The sequence below is a fragment of the Bos taurus genome, chromosome 6, assembly GCF_002263795.3.
Source record: "Bos taurus isolate L1 Dominette 01449 registration number 42190680 breed Hereford chromosome 6, ARS-UCD2.0, whole genome shotgun sequence".
Taxonomy (NCBI): Eukaryota; Metazoa; Chordata; class Mammalia; order Artiodactyla; family Bovidae; genus Bos; species Bos taurus.
Window position 1 is genome coordinate 37117037 of NC_037333.1, and position 23715 is coordinate 37140751.

General features: G+C 40.5%; 1 long non-coding RNA gene and 1 other non-coding gene across 2 annotated transcripts; one reads left to right on the top strand and one right to left on the bottom strand.

Moving 5' to 3' along the window:
- The first annotated feature begins 529 nt into the window (after positions 1 to 529).
- LOC132345489 (uncharacterized) lies at positions 530 to 20373 on the top strand. The gene is made up of 2 exons (XR_009494844.1): positions 530 to 915; positions 16004 to 20373. It is a non-coding gene; the product is annotated as an uncharacterized lncRNA (long non-coding RNA).
- Positions 1270 to 1341, bottom strand: TRNAA-CGC (transfer RNA alanine (anticodon CGC)). The gene has a single exon. It is a non-coding gene; the product is annotated as a tRNA-Ala (tRNA).
- Positions 20374 to 23715: the final 3342 nt, after the last annotated feature.

Here is a 23715-nt window from a genome sequence, read left to right on the forward strand (position 1 = left end):
TCCCAGGAGAGATGGTAGTCACTGCCTTGTTCCTCAACTAAGGGCCATTATGACAAATCCAAAAAAGAAAAAGAAAAATGCTGTCTTTCTTGTGCTTATTTATAAACAAATGGGTCTTTTATTTTTTGGTGGGTTTTTTTTTTAGGGAAAATTTTAAATATATTCAAAAGCAGAGAGAGACTGTTATAATGCAGTCCCATTGCCTAGTTTCAGTGATGATCAACCCCTGACTAATCTTGTTCCATCTGACCTTCATCTCCAGTCCACACCTCGTTTACCAGAGGCTTCTCCCTAAAACTCTTTCCAAATATTTACTTGGACACTCCTCTCCTGTTGTCCTATAGAGCTGGTTATTTTGACTTTATTTGCAGTAGACGTTTGGGGAGCACAGAGCACATTACTCTGTGTCCAGCACTGGGTCCTGAGGACACAAAGATGAATAGGACATTGTCTGGGCGGTTTACACACCAGGAACATGAAACACAAATATTCCATTTGATTATAATAGGAGGCTGGGGGATGGGCAAAGTTGGTTCCTGACACAGCTTCACACGGGCGACAGTGGGGTTTGTAAATAAAATCATTACTAGCAATCACATGCCAGAGTGGGGGTAACATTTCCAATAAAGTTGCTGGCATGGAAGTGCTTACATGGTATTATTTTTAAAAGGTTGCTGCTGCTGCTGCTGCTAAATCGCTTCAGTCGTGTCCGACTCTGCGCGACCCCATAGACATCAGCCCACTAGGCTCCTCTGTCCCTGGGATTCTCCAGGCAAGAATACTGAAGTGGGTTGCCATTTCCTTCTCCAATGCATGAAAATGAAAAGTGAAAGTGAAGTCACTCAGTCGTGCCCGACTCTTAGCGACCCCGTGGACTGCAGCCTACCAGGCTCCTCCGTCCATGGGATTTTCCAGGTAAGAGTACTGGAGTGGGGTGCCATTGCCTTCTCCGTTTAAAAGGTTAGAGGGGGTTAAATGAGCTGCTACAATAAGGTGGGAGTTGGTTAAAATGTGAAAGCAGAGCCATTTCTCTCATTGATCAGGCATATTGGGCATGATTTACAGCCTGGAAAATCACTGGACAGTAAAGCCACTGTGATAGCCCCCTGGTGTTCCACATTGTCCCGATCCCCCACTGAAGCCTCAAGATGTGGAGCCTGAGATCAGCTGGAACGTGCAAAGAGAAAGGGTTGGGGAAAAGGAAATATAAATTAGGAGACCCAGGTCTCCTGCCATCTGAGCCACCAGGGAAGCCCAAACAGAACCACCTGGAGATGCCGGGGATCGAACCCGGGGCCTCATACATGCGAAGCATGCGCTCTACCACTGAGCTACATCCCCTGGTAATATAAATTGACATCTCCACAAATGAGTACCAACTTCACAGGTATGAGTCTAAGTTAAAATGTATATAAAATAGAAATACATATATAACCAACCATAAATGGGAAGAACCTGGGGTGTCTGTGGAAAACCATGAAGAAACTTCACTTGCCCAGGGGCTAATACAAGCCACCTGGTCCAGGGCCGCTGTGTCAAGGAGAGCTGTTTGGAGAGGCAAATTCCAGGCGTCAGACCTGAATCATCATTTCCTGAACAAACTGTCTCCACAGTGAATGATATGGATCTTCCCCTACTTAGTTACTCATAAAGCACTAAGATGTGCTCATGCCTGCAGGTCACTCGGAGGGCCAGAGCTTTATCAGCCGGCAGGAACCAGGAGGCTCCCACTTTCTGTACATTTTGAATGAGCAAGAGGCAGGCAGATGAAGAAAAAGGTCTTGGGTGAGGGCATAAATATAAGCCAAAGCATTGAGGCATGAAGCAACATGACCTAGTCATGAAGTATTTTAGCATCAGTGGAGGTTGAGGGCCAGACAAGAGGAGTGGAAAGAAGAGGCAGGTGAGAAAGGCAGGGCCAGGTCTTCCCTTGTCTGGTCAAAGAATAGGGGCTCGGGTGAAGGATTAGAAACAAAGGAACTTACACAATCAGACTTGTATATTGGATTGAGCTCTGTGGAAGGTGAACTAGAGCAGAGCATCCAGGTGGGAATGTGTTGTACAGTGTAAGGCTGAAGGGAGGCGTCCCTCAGCCAGTTCAGAACAGTAACAGGGTTGTTAGGGGCTGAATTGTGCCCCCCTCCCAAATTTCTTAGGTTGAAGTCCTGACCCTCAGGATCTTAGAATGTGATTGCATATGGAAATGGGTCTTTAAGGAGGTAATTAAGTTAAAATGAGGTCATTAGGGTGGCCCCTAATCTTCATTGGGCTTCCCAGGTGCCTGCAACGCAGGAGACACAGGTTTGATCCCTGGGTCGGGAAGATCCCCTGGAGGAGGGCCTGGCATTCCAGTATTCTTGCCTGGAGAATCCCATGGCCAGAGGAGCCTGGCAGGCTACAGTCCATAGAGTCACAAAGAGTCTGACATGGCTGAAGTCACTTACTTAGCACACACACATTCACTAATCCAATATACCTGATGTCCTTAAAAGAAGAGATTAGGACACAAACAGACAGAGGGAAGACCAAGTGGAGAAACAGAAAGAAGATAGTGGGCCACAAGCCAAGGAGAAGAAACTAACCTTGCTGACACATTGATCTCAGATATCTAGCCTCTAGAACTGTGAGAAATAGATTTCTGGTGTCTAAGCCAAGCAGTCTGTGGAACTTTGCTATGGCAACTCTAGGACAGTAATACAAAGGGGTAATAAGAGGTGGACGATGGTCAGAAAACTCAGCAAGACTTGTTGATGACAAGTGGAGACAGAGAAGGAAGAGGCTAGAAGACCTGCTAGATTTCTCATATGATGAGACTTGTGGGGACAGTTCAGTTCAGTCGCTCAGTCGTGTCTGACTCTTTGCAACCCCACGGACTGCAGCACGCCAGGCTTCCCTGTCCATCACCAACTCCTGGAACCTACTCAAGCTCATGTCCATCACGTCGGTGATGCCATCCAACCATCTCATCCTCCTCTTTCATCCCCTTTAGTGGGGACAAGGGCACTCAAATGTAGCAGAGATCCTGAAGAAGGAGCCATTCAGGCTGAGTTACATCTGAGAGCCCACGACTGGAAAATGCACAGTTGAACATTGAATATTGAGTCAGAAACATTTCACAGAGTGGGAACCATGATTCTTGACCCATTTCTGAGACTGATATCTTGTGTGCTCTCGGAGCTTGTTTCTCAACCTTTAAAGAAAAAAAAAATAAAGAAAAGATGGGATAGTAATGCTTTCCCTTCTACCTTGGAAAGTTGTTGAGTTCAAATTAAAGGAACATCAAAGGATGACTTAGAAACTTTATTGAGTTCACTTAGTAAAGTTTACTGAGTTTCCTAAGAGCAATTTGCCTCAAAATGACAAAGTGTTTTGTAGGCATGAATTATTTATCAAATCCTGGATCTGGTGGTAAACTGTCCAGGTCCTTCGTTTTGCTCTGTTTATCACCAAAGGCTATAACCACATGATGGCAATTTGTGTTTCTAAAAACTTAATCATACTGATATATAATGCTATCTAGTGATAAGGGCTGATGTAACAATTACATGCATTTCTGCAAGATTTTAATAATAGAAGTATTATAAATCAGAAATAAGTTGTTTCATTTGAAACGTTTAGTGAGTCAGAAAGAAATCAGAGAAGTAATGAGCTATAACTTCTTAGATGTTATTGCTTTGATTGTTAAAATCATGAGCTAATGGTTTTGGCATCAATATCATGTGATATTATCACAAAAGCATAGATTGTAATAATCGTAATCAAAGCAAACAATGGTGTGAAATAATTTTTAAACTATTTGAGGCTAAGAACCTAAACACTAAAAATGAAGTGGTATGACTATTTTTCACCATTAGAGGGAAGCAATCCACTGCAATAAATAAATTTCACTCGAGCTTCCCGGGTGCCTCAGATGGTAAAGAATCTGCCTGCAATTCTGGAGACCTGGGTTCGATCCCTGGGTTGGGAAGATCCCCTGAAGGAGGAAATGGCAACCCACTCTAATATTTTTGCCTGGAGAATTCCATAGACAGGGGAGCATGGGGGGCTACAGTCCATGGGGTTGCAAAGAGTTGGACGCTACTGAGTGACTAACATACTTGGGGTGTTACTGCCGATTGGGCAGGGAGCCTTAAATGATTCTTCTAACACAGATTCTAACATGCTAGATTACAATTTCAAATTCCAATCAAAGAAGGAAAGCCCTTTTTATGTTTTATATAACGTTGTTGGCTATAAAGATAATATGCATCATTCCTCCAGAGGCTGTTGCAGAACCCCAAAGAACAGAAACTGGTAGAATTTCAGAGGTCTTCCATCTTACCAGAAATCTATAAAGTAATAGGTGTGAAAGTTTTCTTTTCTAGCCCTCTGGGAGAACAGACAGTCCTAAAAATAAAAATACTTGGTTAACTGATAACTCACTAAGTATGAAATAGTATATAAGTAGGGCAACCCTCATAAGTAACTCCATTAAATTTTTTAATCCATAAAATATTCAGTCTTTTTAAAAATTATAATTGTACTAATACATGGCAAGAAAATTTGGAAAACATAAAACTATGGGAAAGAAGATGATTAACTATTACATTATTGATCTTTTTATTTACTTTCTTAAATGGTTACTTTCCTAAGTGACTATATTTAATTAAGACAGTACCTTAAATCTTTTTTAGAGTAAGGAAAAGAGGATAATTAATGGACGGATAAGTTAGGTATATAGATGGACAAGAAACCATCTCAATAGTTTCCAAAGCTGGCTGATAGTCAAAATCACCACATCGAAATTTATTGATGGAGAAAGAGAAGAAGAAGATGGATTCCTGAGTGTGTGTGTGTATGTGTGTGTCTGTGTGTGTGCACACATGTGCACGTTTGTTCTTAGTTTCCTAGCTGATAGTTTAGAATCAACTTGTGGAGCCCACAGAAAACATAGTGTCTAAATGGTAAAGAACTTTAATCCAAATTGCGGAAACCAAATTGGAATTAAACTGCTTTTCAAAAAAATCATTTTGCAATTGGAAAAATTGTGAATGGTATACAGTTGACACATTGAAAACTTTAATAATACACTTAAGTCTGTGATATTTTATTAGAGAAAAAAGTTTATTTGAAACTACTTAACTACTGGGAACAATTTGTCTCTGGAAGTATATAAAGATGAACAGGCTGTTGAACAAAGAAATGAGAGTTCTTATTCACTAAAGACCCTCACAATAAAAACAAACAAAAAAATGCACCTCACAGCATTTCTCAGGCCTGTCACTTATATTACAAAGGAAGATTATTCTCCAAGGAGATAAAATTGAAACTTTAAAAACATTTTTTTTTAAAGAGCAATGAATCAAAGAATTGGCTCTTTGAAAAGACTGACAAAACTGACAAATCTTTAGCCAGACTCACTGAGGAAAGAGAAGGGCCACTATGATATTGTCTGTCAATTATAATTGTTTTAAAAAATGGAAAATAAAGAAAAGCAACTACTGTGGGATTCAGACACCACTGAGCCATTGAAGATTTAAAAGATGTTTAAAGGTAGTTATGGTTGTTATCAACAGTTCAGGAGATGTATGGGGGCAGACAGGCCAGAATTCCAAATTTATTCTCCCAGAGAAAGAACTATCTGGTTGGAGAGATTCATAGTTGAGACCTGGATTAAGTATGAAAGGGAGAGGATCTTTATCATTCACAAGCAGCCGACACAGCATTCATGTCAGGAACTTCTGAGAACAAAGTCCAATACTGCGTTGCCAGTATGGAGTCTTCACCTGCCTCTACCAGTAGCACAGGTCAGATATATCCAGGGACCAGAGAGTCTAGAAAAGTCTTTCTGGAGGCCAAAAAGAAATCAGGGCTTCTTAAACAAGCAATGCTGTTATCAATGTTATCCATGGACCAGCATCATCAGCATCACTAAGAACATGTTAGAAATGCAGAATTTGGGGTCTCACCCAAGAACCATTGAATCACATACTGCATTTTAAGTTTATGTTCCCAGCCCCAGTAATTCTATGTATTTGAAGTTGGTCTTCTAGAGCCCCTAACCCATAGTTAGACGAGTGAGTGGTGAATGAACGGAAAAAAGCATTACCAAGGTGAAGTGAAGTGAGTCTTTCAGTCGTGTCCGACTCTTTGCAACCCCATGGACTATACAGTCCATGGAATTCTCCAGGACAGAATACTGGAGTGGGTAGCCTTTCCCTTCTCCAGGGGATCTTCCCAACCCAGGATCGAATCCAGGTCTCCCTCATTGCAGGCAGATTCTTTACTAACTGAGGTATCAGGGAAGCCCACGACCAAGACAGACTTGTTAACTAATAAGTTTAGAAGGACCTTCAGCCTGGGGCTTCAGATGTAAGCACAGAGATATCTGAATCTATAGATTTATCAAACATTGCCAAAAGATAAGAGTACTCAGATCTTAAATAGTGCTTGAGATATAGAAACAGTTATATTTTTATTCTTTGTTTGAATTGATAATGATTAAATAAATCTTTTTTTTTTTTTTTTTTTAGTAACTCACTTCTCAGAGAAAAAGGTAAAATACTCACTCAGCTCCAAGAAAATTATGACTACAAGTGCAGGACTCACAGTGTTCTGGGCATTCCTCCACCCTCTTCACACATCCTTTCTTCCTTGAATTTATTTATTTATTTATTTTTAAATTTTATTTTATTTTTAAACTTTACATAATTGTATTAGTTTTGCCAAATATCAAAATGAATCCGCCACAGGTATACATGTGTTCCCCATCCTGAACCCTCCTCCCTCCTCCCTCCCCATACCATCCCTCTGGGTCATCCCAGTGCACCAGCCCCAAGCATCCAGTATCGTGCATCGAACCTGGACTGGCATCTCGTTTCATACATGATATTTTACATGTTTCAATGCCATTCTCCCAGATCTTCCCACCCTCTCCCTCTCCCACAGAGTCCATAAGACTGTTCTATACTGCTGTCTCGTACACAGGGTTATTGTTACCCTCTTTCTAAATTCCATATATATGCGTTAATATACTGTATTGGTGTTTTTCCTTCTGGCTTACTTCACTCTGTATAATAGGCTCCAGTTTCATCCACCTCATTAGAACTGATTCAAATGTATTCTTTTTAATGGCTGAGTAATACTCCATTGTGTATATGTACCACAACTTTCTTATCCATTCATCTGCTGATGGACATCTAGGTTGCTTCCAGCACTATTATAAACAGTGCTGCGATGAACATTGGGGTACACGTGTCTCTTTCCCTTCTGGTTTCCTCAGTGTGTATGCCCAGCAGTGGGATTGCTGGATCATAGAGCAGTTCCATTTCCAGTTTTTTAAGGAATCTCCACACTGTTCTCCATAGTGGCTGTACTAGTTTGCATTCCCACCAACAGTGTAAGAGGGTTCCCTTTTCTCCACACCCTCTCCAGCATTTATTATTTGTAGACTTTTGGATCGCAGCCATTCTGACTGGTGTGAAATGGTACCTCATAGTGGTTTTGATTTGCATTTCTCTGATAATGAGTGATGTTGAGCATCTTTTCATGTGTTTGTTAGCCATCTGTATGTCTTCTTTGGAGAAATGTCTATTTAGTTCTTTAGCCCATTTTTTGATTGGGTCATTTATTTTTCTGGAGTTGAGCTGTAGGAGCTGCTTGTATATTTTTGAGATTAGTTGTTTGTCCATTGCTTCATTTGCTATTATTTTCTCCCATTCTGAAGGCTGTCTTTTCACCTTGCTAATAGTTTCCTTTGATGTGCAGAAGCTTTTAAGGTTAATTAGGTCCCATTTGTTTATTTTTGCTTTTATTTCCAATATTCTGGGAGGTGGGTCATAGAGGATCCTGCTGTGATGTATGTCAGAGAGTGTTTTGGGCCATAAACCTAGCCTTGGTAAATTCAAAAAAATAGAAATCATTCCAAGCATCTTTTCTGACCACAATGCAGTAAGATTAGATCTCAATTACAGGAGAAAAACTATTAAAAATTCCAACATATGGAGGCTGAACAACACGCTGCTGAATAATCAACAAATCACAGAATAAATCAAAAAAGAAATCAAAATTTGCATAGAAATGAATGAAAATGAAAACACAACAACCCAAAACCTGTGGGACACGGTAAAAGCAGTCCTAAGGGGAAAGTTCATAGCAATACAGGCACACCTCAAGAAACAAGAAAAAAGTCAAATAAATAACCTAACTCTACACCTAAAGCAACTAGAAAAGGAAGAAATGAAGAACCCCAGGGTTAGTAGAAGGAAAGAAATCTTAAAAATTAGAGCAGAAATAAATGCAAAAGAAACAAAAGAGACCATAGCAAAAATCAACAAAACCAAAAGCTGGTTCTTTGAAAGGATAAATAAAATTGACAAACCATTAGCCAGACTCATTAAGAAACAAAGGGAGAAAAATCAAATCAATAAAATTAGAAACGAAAATGGAGAGATCACAACAGACAACACAGAAATACAAAGGATCATAAGAGACTACTATCAGCAATTATATGCCAATAAAATGGACAACAGGGAAGAAATGGACAAATTCTTAGAAAAGTACAACTTTCCAAAACTCGACCAGGAAGAAATAGAAAATCTTAACAGACCCATCACAAGCACGGAAATTGAAACTGTAATCAAAAATCTTCCAACAAACAAAAGCCCAGGTCCAAATGGCTTCACAGCTGAATTCTACCAAAAATTTAGAGAAGAGCTAACACCTATCCTGCTCAAACTCTTCCAGGAAATTGCAGAGGAAGGTAAACTTCCAAACTCATTCTATGAGGCCACCATCACCCTAATACCAAAACCTGACAAAGATCCCACAAAAAAAGAAAATTACAGGCCAATATCACTGATGAACATAGATGCAAAAATCCTTAACAAAATTCTAGCAATCAGAATCCAACAACACATTAAAAAGATCATACACCATGACCAAGTGGGCTTTATCCCAGGGATGCAAGGATTCTTCAATATCTGCAAATCAATCAATGTAAAACACCACATTAACAAATTGAAAAATAAAAGCCATATGATCATCTCAATAGATGCAGAGAAAGCCTTTGACAAAATTCAACATCCATTTATGATAAGAACTCTCCAGAAAGCAGGAATAGAAGGAATATACCTCAACATAGTAAAAGCTATATATGACAAACACACAGCAAACATTATCCTCAATGGTTAAAAATTGAAAGCATTTCCTCTAAAGTCAGGAAAAAGACAAGGGTGCCCACTTTCACCATTACTATTCAACATAGTTTTGGAAGTTTTGGCCACAGCAATCAGAGCAGAAAAAGAAATAAAAGGAATCCAAATTGGAAAAGAAGAAGTAAAACTCTCACTATTTGCAGATGACATGATCCTCTACATAGAAAACCCTAAAGACTCCACCAGAAAATTACTAGAACTAATCAATGACTATAGTAAAGTTGCAGGATATAAAATCAACACACAGAAATCCCTTGCATTCCTATACACTAATAATGAGAAAACAGAAAGAGAAATAAAGGAAACAATTCCATTCACCATTGCAATGGAAAGAATAAAATACTTAGGAATATATCTACCTAAAGAAACTAAAGACCTATACATAGAAAACTATAAAACACTGGTGAAAGAAATCAAAGAGGACACTAATAGATGGAGAAATATACCATGTTCATGGATTGGAAGAATCAATATAGTGAAAATGAGTATACTATCCAAAGCAATTTATAGATTCAATGCAATCCCTATCAAGCTACCAACAGTATTCTTCACAGAGCTAGAACAAATAATTTCACAATTTGTATGGAAATACAAAAAACCTCGAATAGCCAAAGCGATCTTGAGAAAGAAGAATGGAACTGGAGGAATCAACCTACCTGACTTCAGGCTCTACTACAAAGCCACAATTATCAAGACAGTATGGTACTGGCACAAAGACAGAAATATAGATCAATGGAACAAAATAGAAAGCCCAGAGATAAATCCACGCACATATGGACACCTTATCTTTGACAAAGGAGGCAAGAATATACAATGGATTAAAGACAATCTCTTTAACAAGTGGTGCTGGGAAATCTGGTCAACCACTTGTAAAAGAATGAAACTAGAACACTTTCTAACACCATACACAAGAATAAACTCAAAATGGATTAAAGATCTAAACGTAAGACCAGAAACTATAAAAGTCCTAGAGGAGAACATAGGCAAAACACTCTTCCTTGAATTTAATCCTTACCTGGATTCAACCAGCCTCCATTTTCATAACTTGTATTTTGCTGTATCCTACTCAAGCTGTTGGGTGTTAATTTTCTAATTTTAGAACCAGATTCTATGGGACTCAGTGAAATACATTTTGATAGTTCTCAAATTTTAGACTCACTTAGAAAGCTTTTTTTAGAAACGTAAACTTTTGATATTCCCAGAGGCTCTGATTCTGAGGGTCTGGGATGGGACTTGGAAATCTATGTTTTTAACAAGTACCCCAGGTGAATTTTCCAAACATGAACCACAATCACACTTTGAGAATGGTGGGCCTGGTTGTTAATGAATATTTCATATTCATACTGGGACAGATTGGGGCCTGGGACCCTTTGCTGCAATGCTTGCACCTGGACAAATCTCTCCTCCAGCAACAAAATACAAAGAAACTATAAGGACTAAAATAATTGTGTGCCTAAACAGTTGGGGCAAATTATGGACAGAAAGATACAAATGACCAAAATACCCAACCACCACTTCTGAAGAGCCAGGAGCAAAATCAGGGTACTGTACATGCTCCCTGCACACAACATCATCTAAGGGGTGGCAAACCACTTAAGCCATCCCTCTGGCCCAACTCCTGGACATATGCCTATTCTCACCCCATATAAAGAACAAGCTGGCCCCCACCATGGCGCCCAGGGAATGAGCATGTCCCTTTTTCCTTCTTTTTGCTCCCTCCTGGGGCAGCAGGGCCTCCCATAAAACCTTGACTGAATTTCTTTTCTGGCCTCTAGTCAATTTCTTTAAGTGGAAGTGTTACTCAGTCTTATGTAACTCTGTGTGACCCCATGGACTATAGCCCTCCAGGCTCGTCTGTCCATGGCATTCTATTGATTGAGGAAGGCCAAGAACCCTGGTCAGTATCAAGACCATCCTCCAAGGAGTGATGATGGGTTAATTAGAACAGTTCCAGAGATGTGCTGGCTTTATAAGCGCTTCTGATGCCAATGAAACCCAGATGAGCTAGGGCACAACTTTGAGAAAATTGCCTAGTGAATCAGAGCCAACAAAGATGTTTCTCTGGCAGGAGGTGTCTTGAAATTTACTCCCTACCACCCAGAGAGTAGAACAGTGACTCACAGTACCACCCATTTGGAAATGATAAAATTGAAGAAAGCATTTTATTTAAGATAGAGAAACATCGATACAAATGTAAACTCTTAACATGGAAAGGTTAGGCCTGAAATGTAAGAGATTTTATATTTTCCAGTAATTATGTATGAATTTGTAAGCAAACTGTCCTAATACTGGTAGAAGCAGTGAGTTGCACAATTATGCAGTTAATGCTGTGATTTTAAGGATATTATAAAGCTGTCACAGTTATTAGGTGAAGGAGAACACAACCAAGATCATTGCAGGTGCTTGGTGGTTAAGCCAGAATGCCTCCCACTTACTGTGGAAGGGCTGGGTGACATTCAATGGCATTACACCTCACTTGCGTGCACATGCACACATACACTGCTGCTGTGTAATAAGAAATGTGATGGCTCAGCATGTCAGGTACATCAATGACACTCACTCTAATAATGAAAGCACATTAAATTCTAAATTCTCTGCACCTTTATTTGAAAACACAGAGGACACATGATAATCGTTAACTTCAGTTGGGCTCTTTTAATGTGCAAAACTTTTCTCAAAGTGCTTTATCTATATTGATTAATTTAACTCTCAAAACAACTGTAGATGGGTATACTCTTACTCCCATTTAGTGAGGAAATGGAAGGCAGAAAAGCATTGAATGACATGTCTGAAGTCACACCAGGAAGTAGTTAGAGGCAGTCTGGTTCTAGAGTCGTTTTCATTTTGCACTGTCTACAATTGGTTTATAAAACAGTATTTATCTAGATACAAATCCTTTGCTGATTACATCCATCAGTTCAGTTCAGTTCAGTTCAGTCGCTCAGTCGTGTCCGATTCTTTGTGACCCCATGAATCGCAGCACACCAGGCCTCCCTGTCCATCACCAACTCCCGGAGTTCACTCAAACTCACATCCATTGAGTCAGTGATGCCATCCAGCCATCTCATCCTCTGTCATCCCCTTCTCCTCCTGCCCCCAATCCCTCCCAGCATCAGAGTCTTTTCCAATGAGTCAACTCTTCACATGAGGTGGCCAAAGTACTGGAGTTTCAGCTTTAGCAATCAGTCCTTCCAAAGAAATCCGAGGGCTGATCTCCTTCAGAATGGACTGGTTGGATCTCCTTGCAGTCCAAGGGACTCTCAAGAGTCTTCTCCAACACCACAGTTCAAAAGCATCAATTCTTCGGCACTCAGCTTTCTTCACAGTCCAATTCTCACATCCACACATGACCACTGGAAAAACCATAGCCTTGACTAGACGGACCTTTGTTGGCAAAGTAATGTCTCTGCTTTTCAATTTGCTATCTAGGTTGGTCATAACTTTCCTTCCAAGGAGTAAGCGTCTTTTAATTTCATGGCTGCAGTTACCATCTGCAGTGATTTTGGAGCCCAGAAAAATAAAGTCTGACACTGTTTCCACTGTTTCCCCATCTATTTCCCATGAAGTGATGGGACCAGATGCCATGATCTTCGTTTTCTGAATGTTGAGCTTTAAGCCAACTTTTTCACTCTCCTCTTTCATTTTCATCAAGAGGCTTTTTAGTTCCTCTTCACTTTCTGCCATAAGGGTGGTATCATCTGCATATCTGAGGTTATTGATATTTCTCCCAGCAATCTTGATTCCAGCTTGTGCTTCTTACAGCCCAGCGTTTCTCATGATGTACTCTGCATAGAAGTTAAATAAGCAGGGTGACAATATACAGCCTTGACGTACTCCTTTTCCTGTTTGGAACCAGCCTTTTCCTATGCTATGGTTTCCCTTTTCATTCTCTCAATGTTCTTTTGTTGAACAGGATTTCTTAATTTTACTGTAATTGAATTCATCAACCATTTCCTTTATTGTTAGAGCTCTTTGTACTCTAAGAATAATCTTTGCCTACCATCAAATTCATGAAATAGTCTCCTATGTTATCTCCTACAAGTTCTATTGTTTTACCTTTCAAATTTACTTAGAAAAGATTTTTGTGTTTGACATAAGGTATATGTCAAAACTTTTTCCCATACAGATATCCAGTTTATTAAAATCAAGACTTTATTAAAAAGACTATACTGTCTCCATTGTTTCACAGTTTTACTTTTATAATAAATCAAGTGCTCATCTAAGAATGTTAACTCATTTTAAAATATCAGTTTGGCATAATTAGTGCATAAGCTAAATTATACTGGAATACTGTTTACATGTTAGAAGACTTTACTAAAACTCTGATCATGATATTCTGATCCCACAAATATTTAAATTTGGATGTATCCCTTTAGTGGAGAGGGTGAAACTCCGTGTATTGTGTGGGATACATGCAATGTCCCATCGTAGCTATATTCTATTCCAGACTTTTCCAAATTGGTATGAAGAGAGTTGTTCTTTGGGGGTCGGGGTGGACAAAATGAGAGGAGGGTTTAGAAATATATGTGGAAAGAAAATTAATCCTTTACCACACAAATTCATCTGTTCACGCCACAGAGTGTGACTGGTCTCTTTTCTACCCTAGGATTTTTCTAAACGTTCAATGTGCTAATAACTAGGGTGTGACACATTAGTAAGCATTTCCCAAACTTGTGTGACCACAAAGCCCTTTGATGTCAAAGCACTTCACTCTCAGCCCAGCCTTCATTCACTGTTTAGCCAAGAGAAGAGAAATCATTAAGTTCCAGCCATCAAACCCATAAAGCCACCTGTCTCTGACCTCATGCCTTCTTCAGGTAACTAGGTGACACCCTCCAGTGGAAGGAGCATCTCTTTACCTTGCTCCATTTTCACTTGCTTCCTCTGGACTCGGCTCTGTCCTCTGCATCTTTCCCCTTCCTGGTGGCTGGTTCCTCCCAGAGAAAACCTAAACAGACTTTACATTGCCCCACCCTTTAAAAAAAGACCATGAGGAATTTAAAACAGTACAGCTTCTCTGGAAAATAGCTTGACATTTCTTAAAATACAAAATATACATGTATCATTGTTGTTGTTAATCACTAAGTCGTGTCTCTTTGTGACTCCATGGACTACAGCACATCAGGCATCCTGTCCCTCACTATCTCCCAGAATTTGCTCAGACTCATGTCCACTGAGTCAATGATGCCATCCAACTATTTCATCCCCCTTCTCCTCCTGTCCTCAATCTTTCCCAGCATCAGGGTCTTTTCCAATGAGTTGGCTCATCCCTTCAGGTAGCCAAAGTATTGGAGCTTCAGCTTCAGCATTAGTCCTTCCAATGAATATTCAGGGTTGATTTCCTTTAGCATTGGCTGGTTTGATCTTGCAGTCCACAGGACTTCCAAGAGTCTTCTCCAGCACAACAATTCAAAAGCATCAATTCTTTGGCACTCAGCCTTCTTTATGGTCCAACTCTCACACTCATACACGACTGCTAGAAAAACCATAGTTTTGACTATATGGACCTTTGTTAACAAAGTGATGTCTCTGCTTTTTAACATACTGTCTAGGTTTGTCATAGCTTTTCTTTCAAAGAGAAAGCATCTTTTAATTTCATGTATCATATACTGTGTCATATAACCCAGCAATCATATTCCTGGGGATTTATTCCAGAGAAATGAAACTTATGTTCACATAAAAACCCATACAGAAAAGTTCATAGCAGTTTTATTTGGAACAGACAAAAACTGGAAACAATGAAAATATCCTTCAACAGGTGAATGGCTGAAAACTCCCATGGTACATCCATACCATGGAGTACTTACTATTCAGTAACAAAAAGGAATGAACTATTGGTAAGCAAACTGTGGATGAATCTCAATAGAATAGGATAAGCAAGAGAAAACAATCTTAAAGAGTCAAGTATTAATACTACATGATTTCATTTATATAATGTTCTAGAAATGAAAAAATTTCACAGATGGAGAACAAAGTCATGCTTGTTAAGAACTAGGGATGTGGGAAGGGTGGCACGAGGGAAATCTTTGTGGTTCTGAAATAGTTTTGTATCCTGAGTGCAGTAGTGGTTACACAAATATGCATGTGATAAAAGTAGCATAGACTTATATGCACAATATACCAATGTCATCTCCCTTGTTTTGATATTGTACTATAGTTACCTAGCTGGAGAAGTAAAACCATTGGTGAAACTGGGTGAAGGGGTAAATGGAACCTCTCTGTACTTTCCTTCCAATCTTCCATGAATCAATATTTTTTCAAAAGAAAAAAATCAGTGTAAACAAATAAAAAACATATGAGCTTCCCTAAACCCCATGTTCCCCTTCAAGTTCAACAATATCTTTCTCCACTTCTTTACAGACAGATTTATTGAAGATATTCTCTTTAACTTATATTCTCCATATCTACCTTTTTTTTGCACCATTACTCGATTCACTAATTTATTCATCAAATATTTAAGTGTGTATTATGTTGTATGTACTGTTCTAAGTTCTTGGGACATGTGAATGAACAAAATCTCTTCCCTCATCTAGCTTATGTTTGAGGGAAGGTGGGGGAGACAGACACTAAATAAAGTGAGTAAAACCGTACGTTCAATCGTGATAAATGTTAGGAAGAAAAACAAAGTTGGGAAGAGGGATAGTGCTTGAGTGGAAATAAATGTAATTTAAATAGAGTGTTGAGTAAGGCCTCAAAAAAGGCAACATTTGAGCAAAGACCTGAAGGAAGCAAGGGAGTGAGTTTGGAAGAAGTCTGGGAGCATCATTTCTGGAAAAGCAAACAACTAACGCAAAGGCTATCCTGAACAGCAAGAGCGATCCTGGATTTATCAAGAAAGAGCAAGGAGGCGAGTCTGATAGAGTAGAGAAAGTTGAAGGAGATGAGGCCCAGGAGAAAACTGGCTGGAAGTGGAGAGACCAACCACTTGTCCAACACTGTCATCTGTAAGGTAAGAGATTGTGAAGACCTTGGTGAGTTTTGAACAGTCTGCTATGATCTAACCTACACTTTCACAGGAACTGCTGAGGATGGAAGAATTGTGAAACTGCTCTGGCCAGGGTAAATATCACCTCCACTTTGCATGATCCACTGGGCTCTTCTCAGTCCTTATTCTTACTGAGTGACCTTTTAGCAGCATTTGACCTGCTGACCACTCTCATCATCTAATCAGTATCTTTATCTCCTTCCTCTCAGGCTACTCCTTCTCGGTCTCTTTTCCTTTACCTGTCTCATAAGCACTGGATTTTTCTCAGGATTGTATATGTGGACTGAGGAGTAATAAATTATTCAGTCTGTGATACAGTTACATCGAGAACCATCCTCTTAATTCTTAATTGACAGAGCAACCATAAGACCACATTACACAGAAATGAAGAGACTATAATCTGAAGTCTTAAATAATATCTCAATAGATCTTTACATATTATATTCATCCTCCTCCACATAAATGCATATTCTCCAACTGAGCAGAAAACTGGATTTTCCCCACTGCTGGGCATATATCCAGAGAAAAACATGATCCGAAAGGATATGTGCACACTAATGTTCATCACAGCACTGTTTACAGCAGCCAAGACATGAAGCAACCTAAATCTCCATGGACAGAGGAATGGCTAAAGAAGATGTGGTGGTAAATATATACAATGGAATATTACTCAACCATTAAAAAGAATGAAATAATGCCATTTGTAGCAACATGGATAGACCTAGAGAGTGTTATATTGAGTGAAATAAGTCAGACAGAGGAGGAGAAATAATCCTATGACATCCCTTATATGTGGAATCTAAAAGGAAATGATACAAATGAACTCACTTGTAAAAACAGAAAAATACTCACAGACTTTGAGAACTACATTATGATTGCTGGGGGGAAGGGATAGTTGGGGAGTTTGGGATGGACATATACACACTGCTATATTTAAAATGGATAATCAACAAGGACCTATTGTACAGCACATGGAACTTTGCTCAATGTTATGTGCCAGCCTGGATGGGAACAGGGTTTGGGGGAGAATGGATTCATGTATATGTATGGCTGAGTCCCTTCACTGTTTACCTGAAATTATCACAACATTGTTAATCGACTATATCCCAATACAAGATAAAAAGTTAAAAGAAGAAAACTGGATTTTCTCTTTAAAGGGGTTGAGTCAGAGATGCTCCAGATTTGGGGGTCAAAAGTCCAACTGGGGGAAGGAGGCACCTAAATAAAAATAAATGCAGTCAAAATCTGTGAATTGAATTATATTTGTCAAGACATTCCTCCTTCTGACTTGCTTCCAAAAAACTAGCAGTCAGGCTATTGAAGGACAGACAATGTAATTGCATTGATTTCAACAGCATTAACAAGTATATAAGCTCTCAGCCCTAACTGCTTCTTTGGGTCTTCATTTTTCTTGTGAAGGCTTCCATCACATGTAAAAATTGAAGAATCCTTTTTGGGGAGAAAAGATCCAAGAGGAAAAGCTTATAGATTTTGACATTTGGGGATGTCACAATGAGATGCTACCTAATCACCCTAAAGTGATGGCTACAAATTGCCAAGGTCTTTTCATGAAGTTGCATTTAGACTTTCAGTTCAGTTCAGTTCAGTTCAGTCGCTCAGTCATGTCCGACTCTTTGCGACCCCATGAATCACAGCACGCCAGGCCTCCCTGTCCATCATCAACTCCCGGAGTTCACCCAGACTCACATCCATCGAGTCAGTGATGCCATCCAGTATTCTGTTTCAAATATTATTAGACAGCCAAAGATCACCATGCTCTTGAGGAAGTGCACCAACATTAAAGTCAAAGACCAAAACAAAGAAGAAATAGGAACTCAGAGGAAATAGAGACAATTCAGAGAGCAGAAGCAAACGACTGAACCCAGGTCTCCCACATTGCAGGCAGATTCTTTACCAGCTGAGCCACATAGAAGCTGAAGAATACTGGAGTGAGTAGTCTATCCCTTCTCCAGGGGATTTTCCTAACTCAGGAATTGAACCAGGGTCTACTGCATTGTAGGCAGATTCTTTACCAACTGAGCTATCAGGTGTAGTTAATGTTTAAGTGTAGTTAATGTTTAAAGAAAATATTAGTAAATACTGCAAGAGTGAGAAACGATAGAGCTCTTGAATATTTAAAATCAAATATTAAAATATTTGAGAGAAGAAATTCATAGAACAAAAAGACAAGGAGATGGGAAATAAGATCAGTGTTAAAAAATCTATATTAAACATAGATTCAGCCTCTCTGCTCATAAAAGATTCTTAATATGTAGTAGCTATTATCATCTTATTCAGAAAATAACTTTGTCAGTGACCTTTCCCTGTGAGATTCCTTCCAACTTCAATGTGTCTTATAGGATTATTAAAACATAAGTTTCACATATATGATTTTAGGGCACTTAACTTAGATTTATACATGACAATGAATTTACTCAACACATATAATACACAATGCAATTGCATTGATTTCAACAACATAAACAAATATATAAGCTCTCAGCCCTAACTACTTCTTTGGGTCTTCATTTTTCTTGTGAAGGCTCCATCACATGTAAATAACGACAAAATAAAATTTGTATGCTTTCCTCCTGTTAGTCATGTCAGCTTGTTTTAGGTCTAGCCAGAGACCCTAAGGGCTTCCCTTGTGGTGTAGTGGTAAAGAATCCGCCTGCCTTGCAGAGTATGTGGGTTCAATCCCTGGTCTAGGAAGATCCTCTAAACAAGGAAATGGCAACCCACTCCAATATTCTTGCCTGAAGAAACCCATGGAGGCTGGCGTGCCACAGTCCATTGGGTCCCGAAGAGTTGGACATGACTTAGTAACCGAACAACAGAACATAGATCCTAAAAAAATAGAGGAAAAAATTTATCTTCTCTACAGTGTTAAAGAGCATAGACCAAGGGAACCTGATCTAAGTAGAGGCATCAAGAAAGACTATCTTTTGGGACTTGGCTAATGGTCCAGTGGTTAGGACTCCATGCTTCCACTGCAGGGGGCATGGATTCCATTCCTGGTCAGGGAACTAAGATCTTATATGCCTCATGGCAAAAAAAAAGTCTTCTCGAGAAATGCAAGTCTGAACTGGGATCTGAGGGATAGCAATTACTATGTGGGCAGATGTTATGTAAACAATGTCCAGGCTCCCTTTCTTTGTTAGTTTTAGAACTCGGATCTTATCCTAGGTAGCAGCCCTTCTTATAGATAGGCACGGCCACTGGAATTAAGCAAAAGTTGTTGAGTGGAGCTTCTCAAGCATTCTTTAAAAGGAATGACTCAGCTGAAGTGGGTGGTTTGCCCTTTGTCTTTACCCTTCCTCTTAACTGGAAGGGAGAGGTGATAGCTTACATTTCAGCAGCAGATGACCCCGAGGATGAAAACTCTGCACTATATGTTGGAAAACGCAATCTCAGATATGCAGTTTTTCCAAGCTTCACCAGGTAAGAATGAGCCATGCTCTTACAACACTTCCCTAGAGAGACAAAGATTCCACATGGGTGTGCTGAACTTATCACCATATGTGGAAATATTTTTCTGTCTCAGGCTCAGCATGTGCTCCTTTGTTTTGCTGAAGCATATGTAACAATGGTCCTCAGACATGTTTCCTGCTTTCAGTACTTCAGACTCCACTCTGGAAGGGAGGTGCTGAATGACTGTTACTCATGAATGTTGAGATGGTGAATCTCTTCTTGCCTCTCCCTAAACACTTCCTACGTATTCCTCTGTCTAGGGTTCAATGGCAGCCCACTCCAGTACTCTTGCCTGGAAAATCCCATGGACGGAGGAGCCTGGTGGGCAGCAGTCCATGGAGTCGATAAGAGTCCGACACGACTGAGAGACTTCACTTTCACTTTTCACTTTCATGCATTGGAGAAGGAAATGGCAACTCACTCCAGTGTTCTTGCCTGGAGAATCCCAGGGATGGCGCAGCCTGGTAGGCTGCCGTCTAAGCGACTTAGCAGCAGCAGGGTTCTTGCATCTCCTGACGTATAGTGTCTTCCACAGGCTCTGTCCTTTCTCTCTGCTTGTTTCCCTCTGTAATGGCTTCTTTAGGGAAACCTCCAGACTCCTGCTGTGGGAGTCTGAATTGTCATCTCAAGATCCCACTGGACTTTCTTTCATCTACTTTCTTCTCCAGTGTCCCATTGTTACTTGAGAGTCAGCATTTATAATTAAACTCCCCATCACTTTCACAGCCTCTTTCTTCCTAAGCAAGTGGGAAGTGTGAGGGCCCCAAACAGGCTAGTGGTGTATATTCTGCCACTTTCACAAGCTGTATCTAGCTGATTCTGTGATCCATTTCCAAATGGCTTCTGGCAAGTTCCATCAAAAATTCATGACTCTGGCCAATTTACCTGCTGTTAAAAGATAATTTTCAAAAATAGTTAAAATCGTGACTTATACAGATATAAAAAATGACTTATACAGATATAAAAAATGAATACATGTTAAAGATTTTAATTTATGGAGGAAACAATTGGTATAACTGGTTCAAGTGAAAATTCTGAGGACAGACACATTTACAGATCAGGAATATTGAAATGAATGTGCAAATGGAGACAAGACTGGTTTCCACACCACCCCTCCCCCAACACCCCCCCCCCCCCGCCCCCGCAACTTCTACTAGACAAGACATAATCTCCATATCTACCGACAAGGCGCATATTGCAATGCATAACAATTCACAGAGCTGTGAAAAAACTTTGCAGAATCTTAATCAGATAATCCACAGGAATCTTCTCAAATCTCAATAGACAGTACATAGTTTTTCACCAAAGCACAATTTCCACACTGCTTGGTCTTTCTCCACTCTTGACTCTAATCTCTATCAACTGTATTAATTCATAACTTCCCCTTGCTCCAGCTTCTACAAAGAACATTGAGTCCATGTTGACTCCCATATCAATAATAAACTCTTTTAGTCTTTCAAGAGCCTCTTTAATCCAGCATCACTCTCTTTTATAATCTTTTATTCTAGACAACCTTGACTCGGATAAAGGAATGACTCCCCACTCCAGTACTTTTGCCTGGAAAATCCCATGGACGGAGGAGCCTGGTAGGCTGCAGTCCATGGGGTTGCTAAGAGTCGGACACGACTGAGCGACTTCACTTTCACTTTTCACTTTCATGCATTGGAGAAGGAAATGGCAACCCACTCCAGTGTTCTTGCCTGGAGAATCCCAGGCACTGGGGAGCCTGGTGGGCTGCCGTCTATGGGGTCGCACAGTCGGACACGACTGACGCAACTTAGCAGCAGCAGCAGGCAAGCTTGATCCCTACACTCTAAGCCAAGCCAATGACCTCCCACACATTCCTTCATATCCTAATGTCCTCCTCAATCATCTATATCCTTCTCATTCTACTGGCTCCTTTCAAGCACTTTCTGTTTTTGCATTTATTATTTGAAGGCCATAAATGGGACTTGTTCTGTTCTTTAATAAACAATGCTGCACGCAGTAGACCTTGATCACACATTCACTCAAATATTTTATAAACACCTTATATATGTGGCGACCACAGTCTGAATTCTAGATCTAGGCACTTGAAGTTCACAGATGAAAGCCATGGCTCCCAAGATGCCTAGGGGAAACAGACAAGGAGAATACAGGTGATCAATACTCTGAGACAGGCTGTTTTGGAAGCAAAGGGAGAGCACATAACCCAAGTGTGGAACATCAGAGAAGGTTTCCTGGAAGTCATGGCACCAAACCAAAGTCTTGGTCAAGCAAAGGACAGAAGGAAGTATATGTGCTTATAAACTGTATGGAAAAAGTGTCTATTTGTATCTCTTTACAGTCATGATATATTTTGCCTCTACTAGGTAATAGTCTTTCAGGCTAGGGACTCTTACATTCTGTTGTACCCCATGGTTTCTAAAAGAAAAACATGTAAACACCTTGTGAACTTAGGGTTTAATGGATGACTAAATCTTGCGTCCCAAAGTGGCCAATAATACTGTTCAGTAACGACAAAAATTACTTGAGGCCTGTGACATTTGTTCTCCCTCATTCTATCAGGCATGTGAAAATGCAAACAGTTCGGTAAGAACCAAGCAAAGAGGAAAGTAAGTGAGGCCATGCCAGGAAACAAATCCTCTCTGGTAGGAACAGCAAACAAAATGAAGAGGACAAAATTTGCTGAAAGGGGATAGACACAAATGTAACTTACGGCTCTGCAGCAACCTCTGAAGCTCACAGAGCCCTCTTCTCCACTCACACAGAAGGCTGCTACTGCTGCTAAGTCACTTCAGTCGTGTCCGACTCTGTGTGACCCCATAGACATCAGCCCACCAGGCTCCCCAGTCCCTGGGATTCTCCAGGCAAGAACACTAGAGTGGGTTGCCATTTCCTTCTCCAATGCATGAAAGTGAAAAGTGAAAGTGAAGTCACTTCAGTCGTGTCCGACTCTTAGCGACCCCATGGACTGCAGCCCACCAGGCTCCTCCATCCATGGGATTTTCCAGGCAAGAGTATTGGAGTGGGGTGCCATTGTCTTTAGGAGCAGGTTTTAGCAAATTTCTGGCTGTGGAAACTGCAGCTTAAGTTCACTGGAACAAGAAAACAGCTATAAGGTGAATACAAAATGTCTCTTTTAAATGAACATAGGTGAATTTTGCTGAGTTTACCGAGTTTGTGATGCAACTCTTTATCTAAAGGAAGTGAAAGTCAAAGAGAACCTACTATGCCCAACTTGTCCAACCTTTTCAAAAATAGACAGTCAAATCTCTGTTGTGTCCGGCCCTTGTACAATGAAATAGACATTCTCTCCGTCCCGGCACTGAGGCCAGGACTTTAATCACTTCTAGTTCGTGGACCTCGCCCACCTTGTGCCAGAGGTAAAAAGATCCAGCTAAAATTGGGTTCAGACACTGGTGTTAACAGTAAGGATATTTTTTGTATCCCTCTTTGAGCTTCGTCGTGTTCTCCTAGTTCCATTCAACCATATTTTACTCATACAATTAAAAATGTAAGACTTCTTTTTAAAAAATATGTATTAAAATACTGAGCGCTTTTCGCAAAGCTTCTTTTTTCAAAAAACAGTATTTGGGCTAACTGCCTACAATGTTGAACTCTTGGACCAGATGGAAGTTCAGAAAAAAAGTTCAAAAATAGCAAAATAATAAAAATTACTCAGTAGGAAGGCCCTCGCTACGCAGTTTCAATTCTGTTTTAAAGCTACGTGCAACCTTTCTCCTCGGTGCCCCGCCTCCACCCGCGCCCCTTGGTGTACAGCACAACCGCGACTCCGCCCCTCTCTTGCGCGCTCCCCCAAGAGCCCCGCCTCTTCGCCTCAGTCTAAAAGGGCTAGCCCCTAAGCGCCTGCTACCGTCTCGCTTCTATCTCAGCACCACCCAGTCGACCCGGCCCGCCCCGCCCCTTGGACGCACGCGTACTCGTCCGCTAGCGCGTTGGCCCTCACCCGACAACCCCGCCCACTGACGCCCTCCCGCCGCGCCCCCGGCGTGCGCACGCCACGCCCCTTGGCACCTGCCCCACCCCTAGGCGCGCGCAGGCCGTCCCCCAAAGCCGGGCTTC